We start from the raw sequence: 11934 nt of genomic DNA, 5'->3' as shown, positions 1-11934 counted from the left end.
TAACATCAGACCGTGTGACAGTATATCAACCATTACACCTGTGTTCAATCAGCAACCACATCCCTCAATGTGATACTGAGCTGCTTAGTTCAAATGTGGCTTGTTCAGTGATAAGTAAGATGGCTGACATCTGCTACAAAAGTATTGAAAAGCAATTTATTTCATAGTCTTGATGTCAACTGTTGAAAGAGTTTATTTCATTTTTTAAATGCATTCATTGATAATTTATCTCTTCATGCTCGTGTTCTGAAATCCCATCCTATTCCTCTCCAAACATACACTATCATCACATATGCTCCTCATAAACTACTACAAATATATAATCATGTTACATAGGCAAGCAATATATTTACTAGTAATAATTATGCAAGTGGTAAATTAACCTACTGAATTCAGAAAAATGGAACTCTCTTTTCACCTTGATATGAAATCTAAAGTCATAATGTGGGTGCTAAGTTCATTACCATTATTAGGCCATGAAAGAATAAAATCTAGTGTCAAAAACCAAATTGCAGAATATCAGATCAATGTAAAATAACACATTAAAATAAGACAGCTTTATAAATTCTAAAAATGTGCCTCTGTTTTCCCTTTCTGAGTTAAACATTTTTGAAAGAATCTCAAAAATTGCGGAGAATGTTTTCATCAGTTTTCATCAGAAATAAGAAGGTTTTCTCTAGTTTTCACCACCAAAAGTCCTACCTTTACAGCTAAGGACAGAAATAACTTTTTTCATGCTGGCTGTTTTTCAACATTGTTTGTTTGGTTCTTTTTCAGGCTTATTGCTGTTTTTCTTGGTGTGTATTTTGGGGTTTTTTGTTTGGTTTTTTTTTTAATTCTTATGCTTGAAGTTTTTTAGCACATATTCATATTTTTGGCAGAAGTGAGACTGTCACTTTTGTCAACCTAACTGGCTAAATCTAAAACACACTTGTTACAACATCCACAGCACAGAGGCCATTCCCAAGTATTTGTCTGTGGGATTTGGAATACTAGTCAAGAATGCTAAACTCCACACCATTACAGTTTCATTGACAATAACCTTGCATTAAGGTATCATTAAAGCCTGTGGTGCAGACATACTCTCAGTATATTGCTCTCAGAATACATCTCAGTTTGTTGGGCATGAGCTGGGGATCACAAAAAGGAAAACAAATAAACAAAAAACTAAACCAAACTAACACAACAAAATGTAAGCAACGAAATTTATGGAACACACTTATTTCACAGAGAGGTGTAAAACAGTCTAAGCAGCAATCCTAATCCCAATATTTATGTTGTTCTTCACTTGCTCCACAGTACATGTTTTTACACAAACAGGCACCACATTCCTTTGACTTTGAAGGAATGTAAAAATTCCAAGTGTTCTTTTCCTGTTCAGGCTTAGCAGATAAAATCATTTTACATGTCAGATATTTGTTCACTCAACTTGTACATATGCCTGCTGTCACCATGTATGTGAAGCCACAAACCAACAACAATAACAAAATTATCTTTTTGCTGTTATAGAAATCCAGGACAGAATTATGGGTATTATGTCCCTCAAAAAGCTGAGTATGTTTTCACAAATACCTATAGGTCTTTTCCTTTATAAGTGAAACCTGGGGTTTTTTTTTAAAATTTGTTTATTTTTATGCCTATTAGCCTATCTCTACTTTTGTTTGCAAAAGTTTCCCATGGGAACACTGTGATCTGTTTAATAAATAACAATTTTGTACATTTGTATTGGAGTAAAAAAGGGACTGATTTTTGAAATAGGGTGCAATAAAAACAGACAAAGAATTTTGGAAATAAAAGCTTTCCCTTTTATATGCAGTATCTTTCTAGTATTGTATTCAATTAAAAATATATTTACATTAAATGTGTGAATACAAAATGACAGAAGCTGTGATTCTGGGAAAAAATCTTAGGAATGGAGTTTTTCTAACCCTACCTTATTTGCCTTTCAGCTTCAACTTCATTATTAAAACTAAAATTATATTTTTGCAATACCTCAATTTGAAGTATGTAGCAACTGCAAGAGAAATGCTTGTTAGAAAAAGTAGGTTGATATCTACAAGCACTGGGATATTGTCTGTAAGAAGTGGGAGCCAGTGGTCAGATGGGATCCACTATTGGCTGCTTAGTTCCCCAACCACCTTGACTTAAGCCTTGAGGTTTCTCTACATGATGACAATTGCCTGCACATCATGTGTCACACAGAAATTGTCTTTAAGGACCTATGCATTTTTGTGTATTGCTTTGCTGATTTTACCTTGCTTCTTGCCACACGCCTGTGGGTTGGATAGGTGCAGAGTAAGGGGGGAAGACACTTTACCATCATAGATTTATAGATGTTGCAGCTTTCCACTAGCAGTAGGTAGCTACAAAAAGTTACTTGTTACTTTCTTTTTCTACCATTTCAGCAGCTTAAAAGTAGTGATACCAGAGATGATGATACCGTTCACTATTTCATAGAAAATCTTTCCCTGTAGATAGTCACTTGTTCTGCTTTCTTTTGCTACCTATGATTGATCAAAAGCTCTTTGTTGCCTGGTAAAATACCACCTTTGAGTTCTGCCCAAGAATGTGCAAAAGTAAATTACAGTCCTTTGTTCCTCACAATATGCAAAATTTCCCAATTTATGGACAACAAATAGAAGAGTTTCAGCCAAATGTAAGTTCATACTGAGGGGAAAGTTACACTAAAGACAAGTGCTGTGAAACCTTCAGAAAAGTGAATCCACCAAACCAGTTCAAGTCAGCCTCTCAGATTTAGGGTACATTTGCTTTTCAAAACAGTCTCCTGATTGAGAAAGGATTAAAGAAGTAGCTGCAACCTTCCTTTCCATTTTATTCATTCTTACTGTTCTTTGCCAAAGTTAGAAGACATTAAACTGTAGGTGTTTGTATTTTTTCCTAGGCATGTGTTGTCACCTATTGTTATATTTTAGTGCGATGTGGAACTTTTGAAATAATTTAGATTTTCTTACTGAAAAAAACATTTATGCAAAAGCTAATCTTGAATTATATAGCACTTTAAGAAACTGCCTAAAGCATTACATATCTAATTGAGAGTTAGATCCCTTTGCTCACCATAAAGGACTGGAACAGCTCCCTCATTGGTCTGCAGATCCAAGCAGCTTTTAACTTCAGGACCAAAAAATAAAAAGGTTAAAGAGGAAACAGTAGAAAGCCATTAAAATCCTCATAAACTCTAAAAGTTTGTTCTTTTATGTGCAAAAGATTTTGGTGGTATAATGACATTAATATTAAGTAGTTCATTATCCAATTTCCAGCAAAATGCCAGTATGTATACACTTCTGGTATAAACACAATCCTTTCAAAACCTGCAGCAATGCTCTCAGGCAAACTGAGTCTATGACACAGTCGTGTTTTCTTCTGGGTGCCAACTCAGAGCAGCTAACATCAAAAGACAACATGCCAGCCCTTTTCAGGACATCACTTTGCAAACAGAGGGGCTTGAATGTGCTTGCAGACATATCTTTTCTGTTTATCTCTGTAACTTCCACACTTTCCATATTTCAGCTGAATTTCAACTAATCTCAGAGCAATTTCTCTAATGCAATAAACTTCTTTTAAAGCACAAGTGCACTTCTCTCTGAAATTTTTCTCAATTTTCAGATGACCTTTCCACTCTCACTCGTACCATTAATAACTGTGGTAGTAACACTTCTAAGTGTGAATAAAACCTAGATTATTTACAGCCAGATAATACCGTGAAGAATTTGCCACTCGATTAAACATATTTGAATGTTTGACCTAGTATAACACATCTGTCTTTTCATCTATTCACTGCTGAAAAAATGGAGGATCTGCTTCTGGCATTTCCACAGAGGTCAGTGGCCATGGGATTGTGACCCATCAGTAAGTGATCTGTAAGAGCTTTTGCTAAGATGTGTAAGATGCCTAGATAATGGAGCTGAAGGACAGAAATACCGCAATTAATGCAGAGCACCCGAATCCTACTTCAGTATGGGAAGATAAAAATAAAACTGACAGTATAAACCAGGTTTGTACAAGCATTAATAGTCAATTAACTCTCTTGTAATATAGGTAAGATATCTGAACCTGTAATGTAACTGCCATTTCCCTCAAAAAGTTATTCTTTCGTATGACTATATCAATACATTTTTTTTCTTCTGACATATTTTATTTCCTGGAATTAAAGATGATATATCTAAAATATTCAGGTTAATAATACACTGCTATTAAGTAATCTGTTTATTCTACTTTTATTTAACTTAGGTTTTTATTAGTTAAGACTGTCAGATGTATTCTGTTTAGAGTATATATTCAATGTTTGGGGGAACTTTGTCTGCAAATCCAGTTTAGATCCACTGCATGAAAACTGGAGCAGACACAAGAAGGTCACATGGAGAACTCTGATTTCTGAGTTGTTTGCAAATGCTCTACATGAGGGCTTACCAGCTGGTAAGAAGTAAGGGGAGAGAATGAGCTGACAAGGGATTGAACAGATAGTTTTCCTTTATTCTTCATGGAAAAATCATAGATTGATAAAACGCTTTGGTCGGAAGGGACCTTAAAGGTCACGTAGCTCCAACGCCCCTGGGAAACATTCCTCTAGACCACTTTGGTCAGAGCCCCATCCAGCCTGGCCCTGAACACTTCCAGCAATGGGGCGGCCACAGCTTCTCTGGACAACTTGTGCTGAGCCTTACCACTCTCACAATAAAGAGTTTCTTCCTAATATCCAATCTTAACCTACTCTCTTCCACTTTGGAACCACTCCGCCTTGTCCTCTCTCTACATTCTCTTGTCAAAAGTCCCTCTCCAGCTCTCTTGTAAGCTCCCTCCAGGTACTGGCTGGTACAGGCTCTGAGGAAACCTTAGGCTATCCTAAGGTTTCCTCAGAGCCTTCCCTCCTCCAGGCTGAACAACCCCTGAACTCATAACCTGTCTTCACAGCAGAGGTGCTCCAACCCCTCCAGATTATCTTCTTGGTCTTCCTCTGGCAGAGGCCTGGCAGATCTCTGTCCTTCTTGTCTTGGAGACCCCAGCACAGCACGCAGTAATATAAAAAGATGTATTTCATCTGTGCAATGCAGCAATAAATACAGATAAAACATGGGCTTCCTAGTGTGAGACATCTACAGATATATTTTTCCATATGTGTACTTTTCCCTGACAAATAATTTCAAGCATCATTCTGAGAAATTCACATGATTTTGCTACATATTTTGGCCACCATCTGCATGGAAAATATTATCAACTTCTTATGATTTTAATTTGTAAAGATCACTAAAACCCACTTTTGTGATGATGAGCATGTGTACAATTTTGAAAAACTATATGCGACATGACTTTTATGAGTATTTTTATTCATTACATGTATTCTGTACATGAATTGTAGGATGTAATGCCAGCTCATGTACCAGGATGGAGCTGAAACCTACAATATACCTACATAATGTAGGCAAAAAAATCCAAAAGTTCTGTAAAAAGGATCTATGAAAGATTCCTGGAGATTTTGTCAACTGATAAAGGTTTCTTGGCACCCTTGCAAGAACAGAAGACAAATACAATTAACTGTTGGCTCTGAAGTAACAATGCATACCCACAGAATGAAGCTTTTCCTTCTAGAATTATCTGTTGAGTGGTTCCAGCCTAAGGAGGAATTACAACAATTAATAAGCACAAAGGGGCTGCAAATTTCTCTTGAATCTCTCCCTGTATTGGAGCATGGAGGCTGCTTTTAAAGCAAGAACTGATGTTACTTATATGTTTAAATGTTTTAGGTAACCAAATTCTTTTACCTCTAAGGAGCTTATCTTGGCTTATCATGGTACCACTGTCACTTGTAATGTTTCAGATTCACAAGAATGACAGTGAATTTATTTTCATTTACATTTGTCTGGCACATGACCATGTAGTTCCTAGACAGTACTGGGTGTTTCTTCCAGTGATGACAATTTTTAACTTTATAACCTATTATTTGTAAGCAGACAATAGAACATTTATTGTATTAAAAAAGGAAAGAGTATTTTGTCCACCTGAGCATTTCCCATGCTTGTATTGAACCCTCAGATTTTCATGCCTTTAACATGGTACTTACTCTTTTCTGCAATAAGGAAGCACTATGTCTCATGGATGCATTTTCTCCATCATATCAATCAGTTATGCTCCCTGATTACATAGTGCTTTTTTTCCACACTTTGCATTAAGTAGCTATTAATTCTCTAATTTTATTCTGTTCTTAATTTTGGCTTTTATCCAGAAAGGCACTTAAACATGGGCTTTTTTGCCTGACTTCAATGGAACTACTTATGTACTAGTTATATTGTTGCTGGAACAGGACCTTCTGGTTATAAGCCTTTATTTCTAAGCCTGCTACAATTATGAATAATTGATTTCTTTTAATTTATCCTTCACTTCTGGGACTCTGAAAATGTAAAATGCTTCACAGACTCCTGTCTATTTGAGAATAAACACAGGTTGCTTCTCCTTTTTTATAATACATGGATTTATTGGCTAGACAAAACAAATACAAAGTGTCATTTTCATTGAATTATTTAATAAAGGCATAAATAAATGAAAGGAAACATTTTGCTTTGATCATCAAGTGGATATGCAGCTCAAGAGACTAGAATGAGCCAAGCATAGATTTGAGTATGACACATGATGTACTGACAGCATTTCATTACCATCTCAATAGTGTCTTTGTTACCATCTTAACTGCTTGGCAAAAATTTGAAGAAGTTGAAGGCCTTTACCCAATTTATAGAGGACATGTCAACCTCAAAAATCCACCAAGACAACAGCTGATCATTTCAGGAGACAATCCAAGAGCTTAGCATTTCACTTTTCTATTCACTGCTTCTGTGTAATCAAAAGCTACCAAGGGAGTGAAACAGAGAAGGAAGAAAACAGTAGCAGGTAATATTTACTTGTTTAATCCTTAATCAGAAACTCATGGAAGATATTTCTAAACTGCCCATCTGAATTAATTTTTTATTGAAAAATCAAAAAATATTATCTTTCCTTTTTTCTTGTAAAGAGAGAATGGTGTGCTTTACTCTTAACAGACAGCAAACAATGCAGATTGCATGGGACATATAAGTTAGATTCTAAACAAATGTTTTCGACACTCACATGCTGTAAGTCTCGTCAATTTCTTAGAGAAGAAATGCTATATTTAAATATTTAGCCTTCTTTTTATGCATGCAGAATAGATTAGAGTCATTAAAGAGTCTGCTCTCTTTTTAGACTTCAAGGTTGTGCTTAGAGAACATTTTGTGAAAAGAATGCACCTAGAGATCATGATGGGCAACTGCCATTCTAAAAGGCCAGGTATATAATCCCTTACTCCTTTGTGTATTGTTCCAAGTCTACATGGAATCATCTAGAAACTAATGCTAGATCTGTACAGAACATTTCAGATATGTTGATACAGTCTCCTTGAAGTGCCATAGCTGAGTAAGGATAATTGAAGCCCCAGACATTAGGTTTACTTTGGGTAGTTTTCCTGTTTTATTTGAACTTCAGGGGGGATTCACTGCTTGTGCAGACTGCTAACTCAGAGGAGCATTCACAGTGACAGGAGTTTCACTGAGGTCTGACTGGTTTTCATGAGAATAAGGAAAACAATGCATTAACACACACTCCAGAATCCAGTACTTGTCACACAGATGAATTTTGTGTCCTTTGTCTGCTGCTGCACAGATATGATGTGCTTTTGTGCTTTAATTTTTTTTTTTTTAAATGTCTTATATTCCTATAAAATTGTGTGCTACAGAGACAGATTGAATTTAACCTATAACCAGAAATGCTGGGCACATAGTGTGCAATGTGCCAACAGTTAAATTCAGGCTTATTCATTTCAGCAACACTATAGGTGTTTTGGCTTTTGTTCCTTTCTACTTCTTTCAAATTTTCTTTATATCAAGATATTTGTTTCTCAAATGACCTTTGCAAAATTCTCAAACAAGTAACTGATCATGTCCTCTGGTAAATTATCTATCAAATCCTCACATATTAATGTGCTTTGTAGACTAGCCATGTACTATAATAATGGGAAGAATTTATTTTAGTATAAAGACTTCTGATTTATTTATTAGTAAAATTGAATATTGTCTCTATATCCCATTCTCAAACTCATGAAAACATCAATCCAGCAATTCATTATCAATTAAATAGTTAACGAAACATATAGTACCATACATTTGTGCTTTAAATTACGCATATTTCTAGACTTTATCTGCTGCAACAAAGGGGAAAAAAAGGTCAATCTTTCAACTCTTTGAATCTGTTTAGGAGAGGAGGCTAAGTGATGTAGATATTATAGATGATGATGCAGATTCAGAAAATATTAACTCCCAGTACCTCTGTCCCAATGAAAAGTGAGCTAACATTCAAAGTTACTGACCATGCTGTTATAATTTGAAAGCTACTGGATACATTTATTTAATTTCCTATAAGTACAAATTGAAATTATATGCAGATACATGCAAGGCTAATTTCATAAGAAAGTAGATATCTAGTCACAGACATTTAAAATTTTAAATAATTTTAACTAGCCTCTCAAAAGAAGTTGTCAGAAGGGGACAGTGTTATTACTGAATTATATTTTTCATGTAGCTTTATAGTTCCTGCATCATACAGAAAAACTTAATCTTCATTGCATTCATTATGTTGGTGAATCAGCTCTTTAGAGATAGGCAGGAGGTTTTCATCTCTTGGTGAAGTGAAAGATATCAGTCTGGACTTGGTGCTGGGGCTTTGCCCCACACCCATAACATCAAAAAAGTTAATAGGTATAGAATGCATGAGATGGTAATTATTTCCCCTGAAAGTCAATTTGTATAACTCCTGTGAAAGATAATCTAACAATTTGGTAAACATCTTTTTATTAGACAGTTTGTGAAAACATAAGCTCTGACAGGGAGATGTCAGCTTATTGTAATTTCTATTTCAGTTTACTATAAATTAATTTGTGAACAAAGAGCGTTCTGAAGATTAAGTGCCTATTGTACTTTTAAAGACATCAAAAAAAGCATGAAAACTCTTTGAAAATTTACTGTCCTTGCTGAGTAATTCTCATAAGAGAAAGCCAAAGCTTTTGGGAGCTATTTAAGAATGTGCTTGGCTGTGTACTTTTTCTCCTTTTACAGCAGACTTTATAAATCTGAATTATTCTTCCATTAGGAAAAAATCATGTGAAGTTTATTGAGTTTTACTATATTTCCTCTCTTTTTCTATGCCCATTCAGTCTTTTAAAATGTTAGGTCTTACTATAAGTTTAGTTTCAGAGTTAATATGAAGTAATTTGACTGTAGTTTTCAAATTTTATTTGAGGGTCAAACCCTTGCTCCTTAAACTGTTCTTGACAACATTGGAAGTATAAGGTAATTATTCTGTGGCTGATAATTCAGTCTCATGTTTCCAAATCATTTGCAGTTATGAATTGTTATTAAATTTAAAGTAGAAAGTTCTTCAGAGGTTTAATATCTGCTATTCTTGAAAGAGATGCTTGATTCTGTCCAGGTCATCACTCATGTAACATCTTAAAGACATGCAATACGAGAAAAAGAAAATGGTAGGAGTAGCAAAGAAAGAATAAGATGGAATCACCAGATTCCAGCCAGCTGGGTTGGAAGACACCCAGGAGGATCATTGAGTCTAACACATGACCCTGCACAAGACCATGTGCCTGAGAGTATTGTCCAAATGCTTCTTGGACAGGCTTGGTGCTGTGACCACTTCCCTGGGAGCCTGTTCCAGTGTCCAAACATCCTCTGGGGGAAGAAGCTTTTCCTGACATGTAACATAAACCTCCCTTACTCAGCTTCAGGCCATTCCATTGGATTGTGTGACTGGTCACCACAGAGAAGAGACCACTGCCTGCCCCTCCTCCTACAATGAGGAAGCTGAGGAATGAGGAAGTATGACTCTTGTACAGGTGTCTCCAGATAGCTTTGTACATGCTGCTGCTGTTTGTGATTTGGTATCCAAGGACAGATGAACACAAGGCACCGGCTAGAGATTTTGCTGAATATGTGCTTACAAGTGATTAGAGGAGATAAGTGGCAGAAAATTTGTATAATGCTTGCCATATATTCTTGTTCAGCAATAGATATAGTGAGAAATATCAATTTTTAATCTGGATGTATTCCACTGATTTCTTGGCAGTGATAGAAGTGGTGGCAGTGTTTTCCTTCTCAGGGGAGAAAATCAGCACAGACTAGTTCACAGTCCTCAAGAGTCTTCTGAGTACAAGAATGTGCTTTGTCTCATTCAGTATTTTGTATCATGGAAGACTTCTCTGGTTGCTCTGAAGGGATGATGTGATTCTGAACATCAGACAACATGCTTCTATCACCAAATACATCTACCCTTCTACACAGCTTTTTATGTTCCATCTGTAATTTGCTGCAGTGTCTCAGATCCCCAAGTAACCTCCATAAAACAAAGGTGAAAGGTGTGACTGGCCTCTGACCTCCCTTTAAGAAATTTCTTTGATACAGGTTGCTCCACTTGCCCAAAGAAAACCCAGTCAACTCTGAACTGAGAGACACACAGCAAGCATTAGTGAATTCAAGAGTAGCTCTCTATTACCTCCTTGATCAATTTGCTTTACTTTCATGCTGATGTTTTGAACTGTATTTCTTTTGTGATTATATTTTTTCTGTTTCACTACAGCCAATGTCTCCCCTCATCTGCAATAACAGTGTAAAGTAATTCTGCATTTGCATAACTGATAATTAGTACAGGCACTGTTCTCATCATTGGATAGGAAATTACTCAGAATTCAAAAATCTGCCTAATTTCATTTGGCAGGGAAAAGTTCAGGAGTTGCAGCTTATGGCAGCAGCTGTAGTTCAATGAAAGACAGCAGGAAAGAACTGCATATTCTTCCTTAATCTTGAATTTTTTTTCTAGCCAAATAGTCCTAAAAAGAGATGGACAAAGTGACCTTTCTTATGAAGCGCCTAACTGTCATGACAGCTTAAATAAATTAGCAACTTCTGGACTTCTGCAATGTTGTTTTGAACACATTAGTTTATACAGTGACTAGCTAATTAAAAAGAAACTTTTTTTTTGTCTTCACCTTACAGATATGAATAATATCACATGTCTCAAGTGTATTACAACAAAGTTATTTTCCCAAGTATAATTCTATCTTCTTGCTACACCTAACTTTAAATTCTTCAAAGCGATAAAGCTTCTTCACTTAAAACCTATGTGTTAAAGGTTAGAAAAAGTGTATCTTACTGATTTACTACTGATATATGGCATAAATTCTTTCTTTTCTTATTAAGATTGTTTTATTGTACTTCATGACTGAAGACCTTCTCAGCATGAAAACCCCAAAATAACCTCCATCAAAAGTCTGGATTATCTTTAAATCAGTACGCTCAGTCACTAGCGAAAACATAAACTCATCCAATGAAAGAAATATGGAATTACATTAAACAGAAGCAGAATTTTACAACTTGATTTCGAAATGAAGAAGCATGGCTGAAAACACTTTTGAAGGTTACATAAACTTTGCTGAAACCTTTTCAAATTCACAAGTGTCCTCACCCTCTAGCTAAAAAGTGATCAATTACCATTTTTTCAGAAATCAAACAGAAGCTTTAGTATCTTTAACAAGAGAATAATTCATTATACTGGTTTTGTATCATTTAGGGCTTTAACACACTGTCCATGCAGCCTTTGAACAGAGTAAAATCCACAGATGCTCTTCTTGAATTCTGTGAACTTTTATATATAAAGGATAACAATTTAATGAACATTAGCAACAGGAAAATGTGAACAAAATAAATTTGAGAGAAATGAGAAATTTAGGTCTGAACAGAAAATTTTTGTTTTAAGAATTATTAAATAAAAATAGTTTCTGAATTGAATTCTTTTATTCATATTATAAGGTTGGTTTTCTTCTCGTGTTTTGGCTAATTTCACCAAAGGTGCATA

Source organism: Lichenostomus cassidix, chromosome Z (genome assembly GCF_008360975.1).
Source record: "Lichenostomus cassidix isolate B80296 chromosome Z, HeHo_3.0, whole genome shotgun sequence".
NCBI lineage: Eukaryota > Metazoa > Chordata > Aves > Passeriformes > Meliphagidae > Lichenostomus > Lichenostomus cassidix.
This window is presented reverse-complemented; position numbering follows the sequence as displayed.